This window comes from Sminthopsis crassicaudata, chromosome 5 (genome assembly GCF_048593235.1).
Source record: "Sminthopsis crassicaudata isolate SCR6 chromosome 5, ASM4859323v1, whole genome shotgun sequence".
Taxonomy (NCBI): Eukaryota; Metazoa; Chordata; class Mammalia; order Dasyuromorphia; family Dasyuridae; genus Sminthopsis; species Sminthopsis crassicaudata.
The window spans coordinates 259,026,051-259,048,555 of record NC_133621.1 but is presented as its reverse complement, the minus strand read 5'-3'; the positions used below and the strand labels follow the sequence as shown (position 1 = coordinate 259,048,555).

Here is a 22,505-nt window from a genome sequence, read left to right as displayed (position 1 = left end):
TTAGAACCACAAAAAACATTGATTAAGATGACAGCCAAATATCAAACAAACAAACAAACAAATAACTAGTGTCCAAATCAAGAATAATAAGCAAAAAAGTAATTCATTTCCAAAAATTGTCAAAATTGATCATATATTTATTTTCCTTGATGGCCACACAAATGAAATGCACTTGAATTTTTCAGGTATGGTTAAATATTTCTTATTTTGCATTTCACAGTAGAGACTCAGGCTTAGCTAATAATCATAATGCTATTTGAAGCAATCAAGACCTAACACTGAAAAAGGATATGTCTTTTATTACTAAAGTATGAGCTCCTCATTATATAGATAATTCTTATACATCCTGCAAATGATGTTCAATCTTTGGTGAAAATGTATACCCGAGTAAAGTCACATCAAATCATATTACTTCCAGTAAGAGAATTTCCATATAATACAGTCATGGCATTCACCTATAAGAATTCATGAGAGACTTTTACTATCATCCTAAAAAGATCTGAATTACTTAACTGTCAATTCATTGGATGTAGACAAGTCAGCAGTTGCATCTGATAACTAGAGGTGATTTTGACTACATTTCTCACAACCAATAGATTGTTGATACCTCTGTATTTTAGAATAATTCTTAAATTATAAAACTAATGTTTTTGTAAATTTGTAAGTTTAGGAGACTAGAGTTTAATACTTAAAGAAGAAAGAAATTTTATAGGGAAAAGAAGATTCGCATTTTTTTTTTTTTTTAATAAGCCAAGGTGAGTATTCACAACCAGAGATAGATATGTAATATAATGAGTGGAATAGCAAGTGAAATGGTAGAAGTTTTACATTTGTCACTAAGAGTACTTGAGAGGTTTCCTTGTTCAGTCATTTAAGCCATGCTTGATTTTTCATGGTCCCTTCTGGAATTTTCTTGGCAAAGAAACTATAGTGGTTCATCATTTTCTTCTCCAGCTCATTTTACAGATGAGGAAACTGAGGCAAAAAAAGATTAATTCACTTGTCCAGTTACTAAGTATCTGAGGTCAGATTTGAAGTTAAGTATTTCTTTCTACAGGCCTGACACTCTAACTACTGGGTTATTTAACTGTTGATTTTACCTTGCTTATCTAGGCTTAATTACTGAATGAGTAGTTGCTTCAATCAAACTGAGACCTATTAAAGTTCTTAGTTTAAAAAGACCAATGTCTTTCACTGTATCCAGAGCCAATTCCAGTCATTCTGATCTATTTCTTCCCATTGGACCCAGATGGTTCTTGAGGAGAAAGTAAATTTAATGATTTTGCACAATTCTCCCTCACTTAGTACATTCCATTTACATGTCATGGCATTATCTCCCTGATGTTATAATCCTCTTCAAGAATGAAGAACAAACAACACTTTATAATACACACTCCCATTTTCACTCATGGAACTGTGTGATATATAAAAAATTTAAGATATCTAGTTTCTGGGTAATCATTTTATTAATCATGCTTGAAATATTTAATAAAAGTGGTCAGTGACATTCTTAAATGCAACAGACTCTTCATGGAACCCACTCAGTGTTAATATGCCCTTGAAAGAGTAGGTGTTTCTGAGGGTGGCAATCAACTCTAATTGGTTAACAAGTTATGAAAGAATGAATATTATAATGAGATGTGGGATCTGGAGGACCTGACTGATCACTCAGTCTTGGTCAAAGAGGCTTATCTAGGATACTCTAGACAAAAGAGACTTTTTCTCAAACCTGTCTGAGTAAAACAAGCCACAATCCATTAATTCACCCAAACTAAAATTTCTCTACCTTTTGAACAGATGTGACTTTTCTTTGTTGTTGTTTTTTAATAATATTTTTTTTATTTCAAATGCATGCAAAGATAGTTTTCAAAATTCACCTCTGCAAAACCTTGTGTTCTAAATTTTTCTCCCTTCCTCCCTTCCTGCTCCTCAAGACAGCAAGCAATATGATATAGGTTAAATGTGTGCAATTCTTCTAAACATATTTCCAGATTCGTTATGCTGTACTGCAAGAAAAATCAGGCAGATCTGACTTTTCCCTCTCATTATAAGCCCTGTTCTTCAAAAACTGCGTGAATAATCTACAGGGGCTAATTTCTGAATAAGAAATAACATGGAGGAAAACCTTAGTTCCAATTTCAATAACTGGTTATTAATATGAGAGAAATTACAATTTCTCTAAATTGATAAAAGCACATGAATGCCAGCAAAGCATCTGTCATTGTATAAAGATTCAGGCAATAAACACTGAGAAAGAAAGGAGAGAAAGAGAGAGAGAGAAGGAGAAAAGGAGGCAGACAGGAAGGAAGGAAGAAGGGAGAGAAAGAGGGAGAAAGGAAGAGAAAAAGAGAAGAGAGAGGGAGGGAAGAAGGGGAGAAGAGAGGAAGGATAAGAAAAAGAAAGAGAAAAGATAGATGATAGATTGACAGAAAGAATTAGATTATTTATTAATCATCACGTGTGGACACTGAGCTAACTGCTGGAAATACAAATATTAGCAAAAAAATAAAAACTAAAACAGTTGATACTCTCAAGAATATTATATTCTAAAGGGTTTGGGGGTTGGAAGAGAGATAACTCTTTTTTTTTTTTTATTATTAAAGCTTTTTTTTTTTTCAAAACATAATTTTTAGCATTCACCCTTGCAAAATCTTGTGTTGCAAATTCTTTTCCCTCTCTTCCCTCCACCCCCTCCTTTAGGAGAGGCAGCTCTTAAAGCAGAGTCAGAAAGGTTGGATACTAAAGTTAATTTGTTAAAGAGATTGCAGAGAACTGGTGTAGATATCTTGTCCCAGGTAGGGTAAGGTGAAAGTTCACCTATCAGAGCCAGGATAATAGGAACCAGGGCCTGAGATTCCAGTAGGAGTGGGATAAGGATGATGGATGAAAAGCAGGAGCATGAAGAGGAGGAAAAAAAGAATATAAATAGATTCATAAATTCTCAGAGGTGTAAGAGACCTGGGATTAGAGATTATTGAAAATTATGCTGAGGATAGCTAAGAGCCCTGGAGTCAGTAGTGCCTGAATTCAAATATGATCTTAGACATTGATTAGCTAGAGTGATTCTAGGTGAGTCAGTTAACCCCACTTGTCAAAAAAAAAAAAGTTATTCTGACTCAATGACCCAGTCCTGCTTGTCAATCACTGTTAGGGAAGGCTCTGTTAAGAGAAACATCACCTAGACTTCAGCTTTTGTATACTTGTTATCCCTCATGTACCCACTACTTATTTCTTAATCTGTACAAAATGGCAACTGATTAGGGAAATTAGACACAATGTCCCATTCCCTTTTGCTGACATGAATCCATCTGAATTGTCTTTATCCCATTTATCAGTAAAGAAAAGCTCCATCTTGAATCCTTTGCTGATCTTTAATGATCAACCTGTCAACATGTTGCTACCTCGACATACTTTTAATAAACTCCTTTTTTAATTCTATTTTTCCTGAATTTTGCCTCATTAATCAGAGCAAAACCTTGAACAAAAATTTTTTCCTTCTAACAAGGTCATAAAATTCTACCCCTCTTAGCCTTTTGGAGCTCCTTTCATAAATGCTGACAGCCTGTCATATATGTCTACTTGAACACTACCAGAGAGAAGGAAATGACTACTTCTTGAGGCAATATACTGCCTTTCTAGACAAGCCTAATTATTAGAAACTTCTCCTTGATATTGAGCCAAATATCCAATTATTCCCCCCTCCTTCTTCCAACTGGTCTAAATTCTCCCCTCTGGAACCACATGGCAGTTTTTCAAATATTTGAAAGATTGCTTTCAAGTATCCCTTTAGTTATTTTTTCTCCAGGCTAAATAAATTTAGTTCCTCTGAGCATTTTTCACAGAGTGCCTCCATCACTTTCTTGGTTGTGCTTCCTCTTATGTGCAAACCAGTTATTTTGCCATGTTCTTCTTACCTTATGGCGCTTAAGTGAATACCATACTCCAGGCATCTACTCAGCACAGAGTACCATGGGACTATTATATTCTTTGTTCTGGATTCTGCAATTCTATTAAAGATATTGAAATTCATGCCCTAGGTGACCCCATTGTTTCCTGACTAGCTTGTCTTTGGGGTACTACACGTAATAATCAATCAGTTGGTTAAGAGGAGTCAGCTAGTCCAAGCATGCACTTTGATCCCATTCTGTGGTCTTTTCTATTACCAACAATATATAGCAACCTATCCTTATGATGTTTCAATAGAGGAGGAGCTGAGACATAACGGTCCACCCCCTTTTGTAGACTGGACCTATTAGGATAGTTTTGTTTCATCTTCAAAAAACACCTGGAGGTTGGAAATCCCTGGGTTCCTGAGTACATTCCCACTATGCATTTAATCCTTGGAGGTTTTGTTGTTTTTTTTTTTTTTTTTTAATAAATTCCTTTTCATTCTTTCTTCTTCAGTTTTGTCCATTTTTATCAAGACTTGAATATATGATTTTCCTTTTGTCAAAAGTTGACAATCAAGTAGCTTTTTGTTTTAGTTTGGTTTTTAGAGAAAGCCGCATGATAATTGTTGACTCATGAATTTTGCAAAATAGGCTGATTATAACAAGTTCATATTGAACAGGGATAAAACTAAGGTTCTAAATATAAACTGCCAAAATTACCTGAACAAAAATAAAATGGAAGAGTCATGACTAGAAAACTTTTAATGGTAGTGGTGGTGGGAATCTGAAAATGTTAATGATTGCAGTGTCTATATCAGTGTCTTCAAACTTTTTAAATAGGGGGCCAGTTCACTGTCCCTCAGACTGTGGGAGGGCCGGACTATAGTAAAAACAAAAACACACTCTGTCTCCGCCCCTCAGCCCATTTGCCATAACTCGGCAGGCTGCATAAATGTCCTCAGCGGGCCTCATCTGGCCCATGGGCGGAAGTTTGAGAACCCCTGGTCTATATAATATCTAATAGCACTTAATGGTCTGTAAACATTATTAAAGTGTTGCATGTGTTAACACTCATTTGATCTTCACAACCTGTGAAGTAAGAAGATTGTGGAGATGAGGAAACAGAAGCACAAATAAGTTAAGTGACTTGCTTGTGAAGTGGGTTGTGATCCCTGTAAAAAATTGGGATTCCTTTCAGATTCTCAGCCCCTCCTGGCTGACACATATCCTCCCCAGACAAGTTGTCTTTCCAGAATGCCAGCGCCTTTGATTCAATTACAAATCCTGGTCAAAAAGTATCCCTTTGAATTACAATAGGAAATCATGGCTGTCCCAGCCCTCACTAAGACACTCAATATTAAAGAGCCAAATTAAAATCCTCTCTTTGCAGAAGTTCCAAACACGCCAGCTATGCCATGCTTGGGATGCCAAGAAACCTCTGTCCACTGGAATATTCTTTTCCAGTGCCATCCTCTCTTTACCCTCACCTATTTCCCATACCAGACTTTAAGCCTCTCTGACAGGATTTGTAACCTTCCCTATAATAAACTTATTTTATCAATCTAGGTTTCGGGCCTATAAATTCCTTTACAGAGAATCTCTGTGCCGCCAGAAGAGAGTCCCCAAAACTCCCTCCCCTTGCACTGAATCCCAAAGAGCTGCGGGGAGCATTTGGTTCCATGAACCTCAAACCTGCCACTAGACCTTATCTTTTAATTCCCTGACCACAAGAAATCCTAATCTCATTTTGGTTCCCTAAATCTAGACCTTATCATTTGGAATCACACAGCTAGTAAATATCAGAAACTGGATTCAAATTCAGGTCTTTCCAAGTTCCACTTCCTAGGTATAAAAAGCTGCTTGGGTAAAAAAAAGTATAATCTGGAATACAAAAAACAAATGAGCCTTCTGATCCCATGAAGAGAATAATGGTGTACAAAATGAGAGCATGATGTTGTTCTTAATCAGAAGTATAATTATGGGTATCATCATATTGTTGAAAGTTCATTAAAAAGCAAGGTAAGGCTCATCTGGGGATGAGCAGTAAGAATGAAGGAGGGACTAGGAATTAGAGTCTTTGGTGATTTCCTATTTATCTTGTCTACAAAAATGTATATGCTACCCATTTATATTATGTGCATGTCTGGGTTCAGACATGCATGAATAGATATTTCTAGACTCTCATCTTTCCCCATGAAAGAATGTGATTCTCCCTGGATGGAGGTTGGAATACAGAATACAAGCTTGACCAGGATGTTCAGCAGATGGAGTACTGGATTTGTAGTCAGGAAGACCTGAATTCAAATTCAGCCTCAGAAACTTCCTAGCTGCATGATCTTGAACAAGTCACTTAACCTTTTTTTTTTTTTTTTTTTTTTTTGCTATTGGAGAAGAAAATAGCAAACAACTCCAGTTCCTCTGCAAAGAAAAACCCATGGACAGAGAAATTGGAAGAAGTGGACATGACTGGAACAAATGAACATAATATGTTTGTACATAGCCATTTGCAAATTTTCTCCCCCATTAGATTGGGGCTTTGGTGAGCAAAAACTGTTCCTTTGCCTATCTGTGTATCTTCAGTATATAATAAAGTGCCTATCATATAATAAAAGACTAATATATGATTTTTAATTGACTGATTGAAGGAATTGGAAATTTTATCTTGTAGAAAAGGCTACTTGGGAAAACATGATAGCTGCCTTCATGAAATCACAAGGCTATTAAGAGGATATCAAGCAACAAGCATTCATTAAGCATTACCAAAACTAGGTACAGAACTAAGGCATGGGAATAAAAAGAAATCTATCAGTCCCTAATCTCAGAGTATTCATGTTCTAAGGAGGAAGAGGACAGTCAAAAAGAAAGCATGCATACAAAAATTGGACATTATAAAGGGCAGATAAAAAGGAAGCAGCCAGGTTTATTTGACCTGAGGGAGAGGACTAGAAAAGATAGATAGACATAATAGAGAGGCTTATTTTAGCTCATACAAAGACTTGCTTCCTAACACAGAGGTCTTTTTGGATCTTATATTTGTCATTCAATATGCTAGTTATCTTTCCCTCCAAACTGCAAGTTTCATAATCACATTATGCCTCAATCTTCTACTTAAATCATTGCTTAAAAATGAATAAATCAGGGATAGGGGTAAAATCTTATCATATGTTAGTGGAGATAACCCTTCACATGAACATCATCCCTTTACTCAATTCTCTTCAGCTATTGCTTTTATTTATTTATTTATAATATACATTGCTTTATGAATCATTTTGGGACAAAAAAATCAGAACAAAAGGGAAAAATCATAGGAGAGGAAAAAAAAATTAGAAAAAAAGAAGTGAGCAGAGCATGTGTTGATTTACATTCAATCTCCATAGTTCTTTTTCTGGATGCAGATGACCTTTTCTATCCAAAGTCTAATGGGATTGCCTTGAATCACTGAACCAGTGAGAAGAATCAAGTGTTTCATAGTTAATCATCTCACATTCTTGCTGTTATTGTATACAATGTATTCCTAGTTCTGCTTCTTTCTCTCCAGCATCAAGTCATAGAAATCTTTCCAAGCTTTTCTAAAATCATCTTGCTCACCATTTCTTATAGAACAATAATATCTCATTACCTTCAAATACCACAACTTATTCAGCCATTCCCCAGTTCATGGACCTCTATACATTTTCCAATTCTTTTCACCCACTGTTTTCAACCAGTTACCAATCCACCTAATATTGTCCAGCCTCTACTTCCTCATCTTGACATTCTAAAAGATCATGTTACATATGTACTACTCCATTCCTAGAATTTCTCTTTAAAGATAGTTAAGGAAGAGGTTGTGCATCTGTTATAAGTTCACTGACTTTAATTTGGAGTTTGGCAAGAACCAACTGAATAGAACAGATGCGCCTACATGTATCCAACTCTTTCTCTTCCCATGACTCCAGAAGCAAATTTAGTGGAGCCATCAGCAAGGACTGAGGTTATTATTCAGGCAGTTTTACAAACTAAGAGATGTGGCCTGGTGAATTGAATCGAGAAGTCCAGATCTCTGAGTATGCAGAAGGATCATATCAAGGACAGCTGGAAGGAAGAGGCTAGTGGGCCATGTAATTTATCCAGGTGTAGGAGGCAGTATTGGGTGAGGTTTCAGGGGCTTGGGAACAAATTCCTAAATATAATCTCTAATGGCTGCATGCATTCTGGAGATTGGATCAAAAGTTTCTTTTCATAAGCAAATTAGGCTTGAATGAGGATTAATGGAAAAAATGTTTTCTGATTTATTCCTCTAACACTTGTTCTTTATGTCTGTCCTACAGCCAGCTCTGTTCCATAGCTCAATCAGCCAGTCTGTGAAATCCTGAAAGTGAGCTTGGCTCATTCTTTGGGAGTCTACTCTAGGAATGGAAAATGTAAAGACTTTATTACAGTATCAGGAGTGACAGGGCTTTGGGAAACGGTCCTCAGTCAGTCAATCATCACCATATTTTGAGCTTCTAATATGCTCAGAGGTTTTTAGGAATCTCAGAGCTCAACTCACCATGAGTTACAAAAGAAAATGACAATATAATCCCTACTCATTAGGAATTTACAGTCCAATGAGAGAGAGCAGAACAATCATAAACAAGAAAACAATAAATATTTGTTTGAAACTAAATTCATAGTATGTAAGTGAGTCTCTGGAGTGTAAATAGGATTATGGATAAATTTCCAATTGGAAAAGATCTCAGAGGCCATGTAACCCTGTCATTTTAGAGATAAGGTACTTGAAGCAATTACACAGTGAAATTGTTGGGATGGAGTTTTAACTCTAGCTGGGACATACTTTCTCTTATGAGACAATTTTTGAATGCTATAATAAATTTTAGGAAATATAATTTATCAGATGCCAAAGATGAAAAAGAACATAATGTAAGTAATAAATCAATCCTTCCTTCCTTCTTCCCTTCTTTCCTTTCTTCCTTCTTTCCTTCCTCTCTTTGTCTCTGTTTCTCTATCTCTGTCTGTTTCTGCCTTCCTCTTCTCCAATCTGTGATTATATCAGGATAGGGATTGCAGATAAGGAAACTTCCTGTAACAATAAAGAGTAGTACCTGTTCTACCAGGTAAAGAATTGCTTTGGAAAATGATAGGTTCAGTGACTTGTCCAGGGTCACACAGGTACTCCATCAAAAACAAGGTCTGAGTCACCAAAAGTATATCTACTCTGCTCCAATGAAGTAAGAATTTTTAACCAACTAAAATTAAATTATACAATTCAGATAAACCAACAAATATTCAAACCTTAACATTTTACAATACTAATACATTAAAATTGGTGGTTAAAATATCTTACTGAGTATTAATACTAGATACTTTGATTTCATTGAGCAAAGGAATTATTAGATGAGGAACATCCTACTACCAATGTCAATCAGACAACATATCTCAGAGGCAGGCTTTGAACCCTAATCTCTACACTCCACCACATTGCTTCTTATTCTCTATGTTACTAGTGCTAAAGTATCTGTCCTATGATCCCTCTTTGTGTTTAAAAATGTATCACTGAGATTGTCACAATCAGTTTGTTCTAAATTGTTGGTTTAAAGATGAGAAATACTTTGAAGTTCCACCATTTATAAGCAAGCCAAACCATGTTTTCTTGCTGAATTTTGTGCTCTAGGAAAAAACTAGCTTTTACTAATTTACTGGCTGAAATTATATATTATGACCACTCATTGTCATATTGATTCAGCTTGAACTGAGTGCACAAAATATACTTTTAATAAACTTCTGGATCAATCATTTTGATTTTTAGGCAAAACCACCTGCCATAATTTAGAGGCAGAAATTAAACATGGAAACCTAAATCAGAAAGTGGACAATAATTTTGTTAATGATAAGATACAGGCAAGTTCTGAAATCTGCTACCAAGTAGGCACTGCCAAAGTACTCAGTAGATTATTTTAGAGCTGAGAGGCCATCTGGTTGAATCCCCTCATTTCACGGTTGGGAAAACAGAAGGCCTGAGAAATCAAGTAAATTGAGCAAAGTCACAAAGGTACCTTGCAGCAGCTACAGAATTGGAACTCTGGTTATGCTGATTCCAAATTCCAAGTACCACGCTAATATTGGCAACTTTACTATGGAGATAGAAAGTGATGCCTTAAACTCAATTAGAATATCTGTATCTATATATCTATACCTATATCTATATATAGCCACTATTATGTGCCTGATTCTGAGGATAAGAGAAAAAACTAAATAGGCAAATTGTGGTAATTTAAGTGTTATAGATGTCTTTCTGAGCAGCAATATATTTTAAAAGTAAGCCTTTAATAGCTTATATGCATATATGGAAAAAGAAATGTCTCTGAGAATATATGCATATGTGTGTGTATATATGACACAGCATAATAAAATAGAGAGCTGGAACCACAATCAAAAAGAGCTGGGTTGAAATTCTACCTCTGATCCATGCTGGCTGTATAGCACTAGAAGAATCAATTAAACTCTCAGAGCCTTCAAGAAATCTCTAGATATTATAATTTTCAAAGTATGTACAAATATGAATTGATAAAAGGAATTTCCTTACTGGGATGTCCTAATATCAATGATGGGAAAAGGAATATATATCTATATAAATTGGTCTATTATGTGCTAAGTACTATTAGATTTTCACCACAACCCTTTGAGCAAAGATGCCACTGTTATCTCCCTTTTACAGATGAGACAACAGAGACAGGAAGATGTTAAGTGACATAAGGGTTAAACAACTTATAAGTATCTGAGGCTGGAATTGAATTCAGGATTTCATAATTCCAGGTCTACTATTTATCCACTAAGATAGCAATAAAATCAAAACCAGTCCTCTTCAAAAAGATATGTAGATGTAAGCAGAATCAGGAAAATTTTGTATATAGTAACAACAAGATGATTTGATGATCAACTATGATGGCATGGCTCTTCTCAACAATTTAGTAATCCAAGACAATTCCAATAGACTCAGAATGGAAAATATTCCTAGATCCAGTGAAAGAACAATGGAGACTAAATATGGATCAAAAAATAATATGTTAACTTTTCTGTTTACTTTTTCTTCCTCATTTTTTTTCCTTTTTGATCTGATTTTTCTTGCACAACATGTCAAATATGGAAATGGTTCTTTATTTTAAAGATATATAGATATATGTATTTATGTGTTCATGAATTTGAAGGGCCTAGACTTGTAGTTTCACTGGTATAGGTAACTGCTAGTAAAGAAACTTCCTCAACCAACACAAAAAGGTTTTTGTTCTGCAGCTCAGTCTCAATTATTTTTTGTTCCCTGCCTTCCCCTCTCAATTTGAATGTTGGGTCTTTGAGAACAACAATGGACAAGATAGTAGCTGAAGTCCTCTTGACAACTATCAAATCCCAACATAGATATGAAGTATGTGCATTTTTTTTTTAATCCCTAGAAACTTGGTACAGTCCCTGACAGACGCAAAATACTTAATAAATGCTGATTAATCAATTTATGTACATATGTATTTGATGCTAATATGCACATATATATGTGTCATATGTGATTTATTCTTTGCTTGAGATAAAGGTAAAAATTTTAGATGAATATAGATGTACCTATTTTATATTCAGATGTGAACACACACATTTTATCATGCTAAAATGGAAGAAGTATTAATGTTTTACTGCCATTCCCAAAGAATTTGTTCCCATGTGCTGTTAAGTCTAGATCTCTCTTCATTTTCTGGAAATGTTATGGTATGTATTTATAACTCTGAAATATGAGAGTCGTGCTTCATATATATGTACTCCATATATGTAGCATTCAATCCGCTAGTACTCTTCACACCTCAAAAGAGAGTGTAAACGGACAGCCCAATTGTATTCTACAGAAACATCTCTTGTTCTTGCTGGATATCTGCCATCTTGAGATTCTAATTATTTTTTTTTAATCCTACCTTTGAATTCTTTCATGAAAGCATATACAGGAACTTTGTAAAAACCTAACAGTCCACTCAGAGCCTGGAGCCCTTGTGCAAGTAGTCATATGAATTATGAATTTGTGATTAATACATATGTTCTATTTACCAGGCAATACTGTAGCGCTCAGTGAAAGTATCACATCTAGTTTCTTTTAAATGATAGAAAGCAAATAGAGCTTGATCAACTCATTTTATCTTCTGAATGGTCCAACCAAGTAAATACTATTTAAGTCATGAAGCTTATAGGAAGATAAATGATGGAAAAAGAAGGAACCTTCTAATGGCAACCAAAATTAGGACTTCTATATACATTTTAAAAGTCTACCTTCCTTTCAGACAGAGAAGAAATCACATAATCCTGTCTTTATAGGATCATAAAGCTAAAAGTTGAAAGGTATTTCAGGGATCATATAATCAAACCCTGCATGTTACAGATAAGGAAACTGAGTCTCAAAGAAAGTAAGTGACATGTCCATTATCAGACAAGAAATACATTTCAACTTCGAGATTCATACTTAGCTCCTTTGATTGTAGAGCCAACACTATTTTCATGATACCACATTGCTTATGGTACGCTTCCAACATAAGGAATGAATTTTGACACTAAGGAAAATGTAGGCTTCCCTCCAAATTTCAGTGAAGTCAAAGTCATGAAGGTTGGTAAATACTCCCATATATGAGGCAGTGAATGATGAAAATCTCAAACACAGACAGAAAAAGGATCCTTTGGATGCCAGTAAATGATCTTCTTCGTGTGGAATACTGAGAAAGTGACAATATGTTTTAGAACCTCTCACAGTCATTTTCAAGAGGCAAGATGAGAAATGAGATGCCAGAAACCAGCAAGATGCTGGGGTGAGAACTATAATAATCCTCAGGGCTTCTCTGTGTTATCTTCAGGTAGGAGAGAGAGATTCTGGGCTACATCCCTTAGGTAATGAACAGTATTTATCCTGACATCTCTTGCCATAAAGTACCTTTAGATAGATCTATTATTCCAGGTATTGTATCTTTGAGGGATGGGGAATTTGAATTCTAGTGAAACATATAATCTACTATATGATCTTTTTTATTTTGTCAACAAAGAAGGATGGGAGCAAGTCACATCCCTAAAAAACGTGACAGACAAGAACCATTTGTAACATGCTCAAGTACAGAAGTACTTGATATATGTCATAGCCAACTAAGTCAATAAGAAATATAAGAAGATAGCTAGAGAAGGTACTCGGCACTTAGGTGGCACAATGGATAGATTATTAGGCTTGCACTCAGTAAGAACTGAGTTCAAATTAGGCCTCAGACACTTACTAACTGTGATCCTGGTCAAATCCTTTATCCTGTTTGTCTCAGTTTCCTCATCTGTAAAATGAGCTGGAGAAGGAAATGACAAACCACTCCAATATCCTTACCAAAAAACCCCCAAGTGCAGTTACAAAGAGTAAGAAGGGACTAAAACCACCAAAAAACAACAACAAAAGGGAAAGTTCAGTACAGGATGTTCTAGGATTCTAGCTAAAAGAGATTGTCTGATAGCTAACAGAAATTCAGAGGGTTAAAAGGTGAGAATTAGAAGAGATCTTACAGACCATCTAATCTACTCTCTCCCCTTTTTTTTATAGATGAGGAAATAGAATCCTGGAGAAGTTAAATGACTTTATCCAAGGTCACAGAAAGAGTAAATAGCCCAATCAGGCTTCAATATCTAGGTCTTTTTAATATAAATCTAAATTCATTCCCTTTTCCACTATGCCAAAAGTTTGTAAAGTGTGGTTTGGTAAATCCCTAGGAACCTCTCTGAGGGTCTCTTTAAGACCTTTTTAGAGGGTCTCAAAGGTATTGAGACTTTTAAAATATTCATTATTAATTTAATTTCTAATATATTTATATTATTTATTTATTGAGATTGTATATTATTGTCATAGTAATACTAAGATATTTTAACTTTCAATACAATAAATATCAATGGAAATATTTAGCTCTAGAGCCAAAGAACTTGAATTCAAATCTCACTATGATAAGTTTTTGCTGGTTTAATCTTGGGGCAAATCACTTCATCTAAACAAGCCTCAGTGGAAAATTAGGGGGTCAAGCTAATTGATCTCTGAGGTCTTTTCTGGCTCTAGATCTCTGACCATAGGATCCTCTGGCTCTAGCTCTGTGATCTCTTACAAATGATACAAATGATAAAGAATGAACAATGCTAGGCTCGATATCAATCCTGAAGGGGCCCATTAGTCCTATAACCATGAGATCCAAGTTAATCTACTTAAACAAAGCTATCTAACCAGTAACAGCAGAGCTAGCTACTATTACACAGTTAAGGGAATTTTGTTTTGGGTTTACTAATGAGGAAGAGAAAATTTGAGGGACATAGAGCTACTAAAGGATGGAGAAAGAAGATGCTAATAAGGAAATGCTAAAATGGAGAAATGAAGAAAAAGGTGACTGCTTTGAGTCTCTAGGCTTCCTTACAGAGGCTCTGAGGGTTGGGGAAAGCTTATGTAGGAAGGCTCAAATATCAACAGCTTTGCCAAACTCAGTATACCAACTAGAGACAACCCGAACAAAAGTAGTATCAGATTGGGCAAAATAGATTTTTAAAAATGGAAAGGAAAATGATAAATATTGGAGTTCTAGGAAAACAAGCACATTAATGCACATTAGTGGAACTATGTATTGATAAAGAAAATTTGAAAAGAAATTTGGAACTATACCCTAAAATGATTAAATGATTCATACCCAATCATACTATGACTAGGCCATCTTGGGGGAAAAAATGGAAAAAAAAAAAAAAAAGAAAAGTATATACATGTACAATTTTATTTATAGGAACTTTGGGAGGAGATAGGGGGACAAAGATTCAGAAATTAGAGGGTTGTTCTTCAACTGGGGAATGGCTGAATAAATTATGGTATATGAATTCATATCAATTCCATTGTATAATAAGAAATGCTGAAAGCAACAGTTTCAGAGAAACCTCAAAAAAGATGTGTGTATTTAAGGAGAGGTAAATGAGTAGGACCAGTACAATTTATACTCTGACAAAAAACTTTACAACACGGAACATCTTTTTAAAGATTTATGAACTCTTATTAATTCAACAATTAGCCATAATTTTTGAGTACTTCTGACAAAGAATACCATTTACTTCTTGACCAAAAAATGGCAGTAGGGTGGGGTGTGATTAGGTTAAATATGCAGAAAGAAATTTGTTTTCTTGATTATGCATATTTGTTACAAAAATATTCATTTTTTCTTTTCTGTTTAAAATTTTTCATAGAAGTAAGAAGAGGGAGGGAGATTTTAAAAGCTTATTAGATTGATACAGAAAAATAGATAGAAATTTTAAATTAAAATACCACAAATATAACTTAATAGAAAAAAATGGAAAAGAAAAAGAAAGCACCTAAGGATAAGACCTAGCAGAAGAGAAGGAATCAGGAACTAATTGAGATAAAGTATGGTCTCCATTATTTTCAGGAAAAACCAACATTCTTGAAACTATTATAAGAAGCATTTCTTCTTGGTCTTGAAAGAAAAATGACAGATAGACTAAGGAGAGTTGAAGGAAGCATATATTTTCAGACATGGCCATTGTGTTGATTTCTTTTACTTGCCTACACTTATTCCTTTCAAAATGGTATCAATAAAACCATGAAAAATACACTATGGAAACCAAAAGGAGCTCACATGGGAACAAAAACAATGTAATCAATTTTTGTTATGATCTTATTACATTTAATATGGATTTTAAAACATAAACTCTACCTAAATTTACTTCTTCCATTCATGTAATTGTCTTTTTTTGTTAATTTTTATATATTGAAATATTTGTTGATGATTGCTGTTCATAATGGAAAAGAAAATTAAAACAATTAATATGATTATAAGTTTACCAATTTCCCCCAATTTTGTTATTGAATATTTCACTCCTATCCGTTCACTCTCTCTATATAATTCCCTATAGTTCACAGTAGTGAAACTGTCTTTGAAAATTTCTAAGAAAATGAGTTTTGTATGACTTCATTGCATAATTGGTATCAAATTTCTTGCCTTTTCAAGGACAGGAGAGAATTTGGAACTCAAAATTAAAAAAAAAAAAGTTAAATTTTTAAATTTTATTGGGAAATATCAAAATAAGTAAAAATATATTTTTGAAAAGAAAATCTCTAAGGAAGACAGCATGATATTTCTTCTTCTTCTTCTTCTTTTTTGCTAAGGCAATTGAGATTAAGTGACTTGTCCAGAGTCACATAGCTAGGAAGTGTGAAGTGTATTAGGTAAGATTTGAACTCAAGGTATTCAGAGCTGGTACTCTAATCATTGTGCCATCTAGCTGGCCCAACAGCATGATATTTCTTATTGATTGTTCTCCTTCATTCTCAAAGAGGACCAAAATGACAACTCTATGTCAGAGTCAAGTTACAGCATGGCTGACTCTAGCTGATCAGACCAATACAAGCTTAGAATGCTCTGTCACAGGTCAGACACAAATAGTCCATGTGAACATTTGGGGTAGCTTCTCTATATTTGTGCAATTTGTGTTTCCTTTGAACTAATTCACTTCTGCTTTGGTCAGAGAACACAGCACTTTTTCTGATGAAAACACGCCATGCTGGGTGGTCCTGTGCCAGGGACTGCCATGTCATAAAATTGATTCTAAAATTCTTAAGAGATACTAGGGAGGAGGGAAAGGAAGAAAATAAAAGTGGCAAAGTTCTCTCCCCTAGCCTGAGGTGAGTTGCTATGGATCTAGGAAAGAAAGAGAATTAAATGATTAAATAAGACTTGGTTTAGGCATTCCTTGAACTATATCTCTAGTAGGTGAGATGAATCAAGTAGCATTAGGCATAATGTGAAGGAGCAGCTATAAAAAAGACCCAAACAAAGCTACAGAAGATTAAGTGAGGTATATTCTTTCCAGCTCAGAAGGAGAAGGTGGCATATATCATGGATCTCAAAGAAAGGTATATTTTAATATGTAGCATTAAGTGAAAAACATTCCATAAAAAAGAGACAGTTTGAATAAAAGAATGAAACATGGGGGCAGCTAGGTGGTGCAGTAGACAGAGCACCAGCCCTGAAGTCAGGAGGACTTGAATTCAAATCTGGCCTCAGACACTTAACACTTCCCAGCTGGTGTGCCCCTGGGCAAGTCACTTAACCCCAATTGCCTCAGTTAAAAAAAAAAAAAAATGAAACAAGAAATGGAATGTTCAGCAAGTAGTAAATACTTTATTATTATTATTATTATTATTATTTTAAACAGAAAGTGAAATCCAGAGCACGAAGAAAGATAATTAAAAGCTAAGAAGAGGAAGGCTGGAGGGAAGTGACACAATGAGAATGTTATCCCTCTTCCTCCCCTCCACCCAAAAAAAAAGGAAGAAAGAAAAAAAGAAAAGAAAAAAAGAATGAGTCTAACATTTGTTCATTAGATAGATGAGAGATTAGGGCTAAAAACAAAGAATTTTTTGTAGTCAATTCTGTTTAAAGATAAAAGTTACAATTAAGGTACTTTGACATGATAATAAAAAGTTTAGAGAAGAAGGTAAGGAAATAGGGAGACCATTTCATTATCACCAAGGTAAGAATAATGGAGATCTTAACTAGGTGAAAGGCTATAACAATGGAAATGATGGGATAAATCTGAGAGATAGTGGACAAGTAGAATCAATAAAACTTTAGAGACAGGGCAAGGATAAGAGAGGCTTAGGAATTTTCAATCTCCAAGAGTATGAAAGAAGTCAATTCCATTTCATAATCATTTATTCATTATTTATTGAGAGCTAGTCAATGTTCTGGTAATTACTAATGATTAATAAAAAAAATTAAAAAGGCAAAAATGAGTCAATCTTTGCCCTCAAAAAGTTTTTATTCTGCAGGGGGCAGAAATGGAACAGCATGTATACAACTGCACACAAAATTCATAAATACAAAGAAATTTGGAGTCCTAATAAGCTTTTAACAGTTTGGAAGATCGAGAAAGATTTTTTTAATCTGTTATTTGAAGGAAGCTAGCAAGTCTACAAAGTTAAGTGCAGGATAGTGATGGCCTGTGCAGAAACCAAAAGGCAGAAGATGTAATTGTGGATGCTAAAAAAAAGTACATAGGAAAGTTAGGCTAGAATGTCAATGATGTTAAGACAAGTAAAGTCTGAACATTCTAGAAAGAGAGATTGGAACTAGAATCTAGCTCACAATTATTAGACTGTGAAAGGATTTAATAGCTGGACAGAGGAGTCTTCATTTTATTGCAAAAGAAATAAGGATTCACTGAAACTTATTAAGCAAGAAGGTGACTTTTAGGCAAGTTTTTAAGGGAAAATGATTATTTTAATAAAAACATTGAATTTGAGATGCCAATGAAACATTCCAGATAGGAAAGTCCAGAAGACAATTGGGAACTTGAGTTTGAAACTTGAAAGAAAAAGATCAATGCTGAAAATATAGACGTGGAGAGTCATTATATATAAAAATAACAATTAAAACAATGAGAATAGGTAAGATCATTATGGAAGGCATTATAAAGAGAAAGAAAAGAGGAAAGAGAATCAAACTATGCAGGCACCAGAGTTCATGTCCTGGTTCAAATATTTAAAACACTAAGAACAGGCAAAGCATGAAATCCACTGAAATTGCACACCAGCCTTCCTTCAATTAAGGATTTTATCCATCAGCAGCATAGAAATGAAAAATTCCTCTATTCTCTTACCTAGATGGTAATAATATCCACATTACCTGATGATGCTCTGATAGTTAGAAAATTTAGAAAAAAAGCTGAACATTCTTAGGACAAAAAGGAATTAATAAGTCATACCCCAAAATGGTGACACATGCCAGGAAATAACTGACAAAAAATATTCAAGGGAATTGAAAGAGCATACTATCTTCTTGGACCAAGGAGATAAATTTGTTTTTGTTTTTGTTTTTTTCCTAGAAGAAACAAGAATTGGAAAAATGCCCTCACTTAATAAGAAGAAAATTGGAGTAGAAGGAGGGAATAAATTCCCTTGCCCTGAGATGCTATTGAACTTGTTGCATGTCCCAGTCCAAGATTGTTTATGATATTCCAATAAATGCCAAAGTTCAGTTTCTAATAGAAAAAAAAAGCAAAAAGCTAAGTTATGCAATTGCTGTAGATGTCAAGAAAAGTACTTTCATCTGGTATGGAAATAGTCAAAAATTCCCACTAGAGTATTCAAGGAAGGCTCGTTCCACCAGCCAAATTACAGGAGAACTCTGGTTCATATTCTCTTTGGAAATCTGAACCAGAATTCATTAGGTCATGCCCTAGGAGAGTTTTCTCTAGAGTAAAATAAAAGACAAGAAAGTAGGAAATTAGAGTAATTTGATACCTGAGAGCAGTAAATGACTTTGAAGCAATGTCAACCAATAGAAAGAATTTATTCTGGAATGTACAATTAACATTAGAGTGCCTCCTTTGGAAAAGAGATGATAGGAAGATGAATAGGGGACAGAGGAGAAATGAAGGAAGTCCAAAAGAGCAAAAAAATTAAAAACAAATGATTCTTTTTACAAAACTATACTTTTTTTTGTTTATTTCATTTGTTGTAAATTTATGATTTCATTTGTTATAAAAGGCAAAATTCTAAATAAATACACCAGACTTATATGCTTGCCAGAAATCATATTGCAAAGGAGAGAGTATAAGTGTTTGAATTATGAAGATCTGAACTCAAATCCTGTTTTTGATACTTAACTGCTGTGTGATCTCCATGTGGCTCAGACAATTTCCTAGGGATTTACCTTCTAAGCCAAGTGGATTGCTAGTGGTAATTATAGGAAGCTCACCATACCTAGTTAGATTTATATCAGGATTAGCTCTTTTAACTTTTTTTGTCTTCATGAAGGTAAATTGGATGCTTTTTTCATGGTCTGTAAAATATTTGTTACTCACTGCATATAAGGTCACTCTTGGAATTAATTCCTCCCTATAATTTTGTTATACTTTCCTCTCCAAATATAGTTCTGTGACAAAAAATCTTGAAAGTGTAAGGAGGCTGTTTATTTTTTAATCTATCTATTTATTTATTTAAATACACATTTCTTTATGAATCATGTAGGGAGAGAAAAATTAGAACAATAGGGAAAAACTATGGGAGAGAGAAAAAAACAGAAAAAAAGTGTACATAGCAAATATTAATTTACTTTTAATCTCCACAGTTCTTTTTGTGGATGCAATGGCCTTTTCTTCCCAAAGTTTATTGGGATTGCCTTGGAGAGGCTAAAATCTTTTAAAAGGTTAATGTATCTGATAAATTTCCAGTGTAGCATTTTTTCCTCCCTGTTTTTTTAAACAGGAGGCATAGCATAGTGGTAAAAGAGGTGGGAGGGGGGCTTAAGAATCCAGAAGTCCCAGGTTTAACACATTCTACCTCTGACAAGCTGATCATCCTCTCCAGGATCCAGGAAATTTCTTAAATTAGAAGTTTTATGCTACCATTTAGACAAAATTCTCCACTGGTCATTCCCTCTACCAATTAAATCAAGGTCTATTTAGGGAGAAAAAAAATGCTTTTTAAGGGTCAAGTGTAGTGTTACAGAGCACTGGATCTGCCATCAGAGAATCTGATTTTGGAGGCCAGCTCTGCTCTTTATTACTTTGGACATCAGTTGCTTAACCATATTTGTATTATGAGTGAATAAGCTACTTGGGAATATGGGTTATTCTATTCCTTTTTTTTTTTTAACCTTTGCATTCCCAGCATATATCATGCGCCTAAAACATAGTATATGCTATTAAAAATGCTTGTTGATTGACTGAACTAGATGACCTCTCAATTCTCTTAAAGAACTCAAAATCTTATTTATGATCTTTCTGATGGAGGTATTTAGTTTTATGGAACTTTTTTTTCTGACATTTAAAGGTCTTTAAAAATGAAAGTGTGAAATAATGGAATGAAGGTCAGTCCTAGAGTCAGCAAACCCCAGATTCAAGTCTTGTCACTGAAACATGAATCTCCTGTTTCCACTAGTGGAAGAATCTCTAAACTGGAGAAATCACAAAATAAAAAGTATATTGGTAGAATATTTTATGTTAACTCTTATACAATGAAAAGAATATGATAGAGGAAAGATAGAAACTGGACCTTTGATACATTGGTATAGGAAATGTAGGATGAAAACCATCCTTTACCAAGATAGGTCAATATGTTCTCAGTAATTATTTTGCTAGAGTACTGAAAGGGCTTGCTTCAACCACTTAACTTACTAGATGTGTGACCTTAGGCAAGTCACTTAACTCCAATTGCCTTGCAAAAAAACAAAAAAATAAAAATTTTTAAAGGATCTATTGGTAGCCATTAGAGAGGAGGGAAAGGGAAGAAAAGAAAGGGAAAAATTACCTAAATAAGTTTATTATATATTTAAAAGGAATAAAAAAATTATATGCAATAGATTAGCAGGGTCATATGCAATCATCTTTTAAAAAATCTATATTATGGAAATGTTTGTTTCATTTCATAAATTCAAAATAAAATAATTTCCATTTTTAAAAATGAAATAATTTTTCAAGATAAATTTTAACTGATACTATTTCATATAAAACATAAAAACTGATTTCAAAAAAAGACAGATTGCAACAAATTATCTTTCTCAAGCAAAAATATACCTAATAATTTCCTTCAAAATAACACGTATTATGGCAACAATGACATTATATAATGATCAGTTCTGATAGATATGGTTCTCTTCAACAATGAGATGATTCAGACCAGTTTCAATGGTCTTGTGATGAAAAGAGCCATCTACACCCAGAGAGGACTATAGGAACTGAGTGTGATTCACAACATAACATTTTCACTCTTTTTGTTGTTGTTTGCTTGGATTTTATTTTCTTTTAAATTTTTTCCAGTCTGATTTGATTTTTCCTGTGCAGCAAAATAATTGTATAAATATTATGCATATATTGGATTTAACATATATTTCTACCATGTTTGCTATCTAGGGGAGGAGGTGGGCAAAGGTGGGGGGAAATTGGAACACAAAGTTTTGCAAAATTGCAAAATGCATGAAATTATTTATGCATATGTTTTGGAAAATAAAAAGCTATAATTAATAAAAAACAAAATAACATGTATTGAGTATAAATGAAAACCATTTCTGTAAAACAAAATTGATCAATTCAATAGGTAGTGCCTACTATGTGCTATTCATCATGTGCTCTACAGAATACAGAAGGGGAAAAAAAAGAAGGAAAAAAATGTTATGTTTGCTATCTAAAGGAACACCTTCTGATCTAAAGGAAAGTACTGTTTGTTCAAGTCTTGTGAAAATCAAAAGAAATGGTAGCAGGATTTCCTGGGATTCTGCCAATATGTTTGCAGGATTGATGTATTGCTGTAAGTTACTCAGAGCAAGGCTAAAGCTTAATTCCAGCTGATAAATCCTTTACTGTTGGAAGAGAAGCTGAGTTGAAATAAATGAGACCACAAATATTTAAGGAAAGGTTAGAAATGCCAGAGCCTGGATTTTGTTGGTTACATGATTTTGGTTTCTCCAGATGCGTAAAAACTGGAGTGAGGAAGACATCTGCTTTGACAGCTTTAACCACTAACTGTGATATGGCCATAATCCTCTGTTCTACTACCATTATATCACTGTGTTAGGATTTGGTATCTGCTTAGAACACAAG

The 22,505-nt window shown here is 34.3% G+C and overlaps 1 protein-coding gene across 3 annotated transcripts in view; it reads right to left on the bottom strand.

The window, feature by feature from the left end:
• The window catches only part of TMTC2 (transmembrane O-mannosyltransferase targeting cadherins 2), a 526,397-nt gene that overhangs the window by 73,364 nt on the left and 430,528 nt on the right, over positions 1-22,505 (bottom strand). The gene's annotated exons all lie outside the window — the stretch shown is intronic.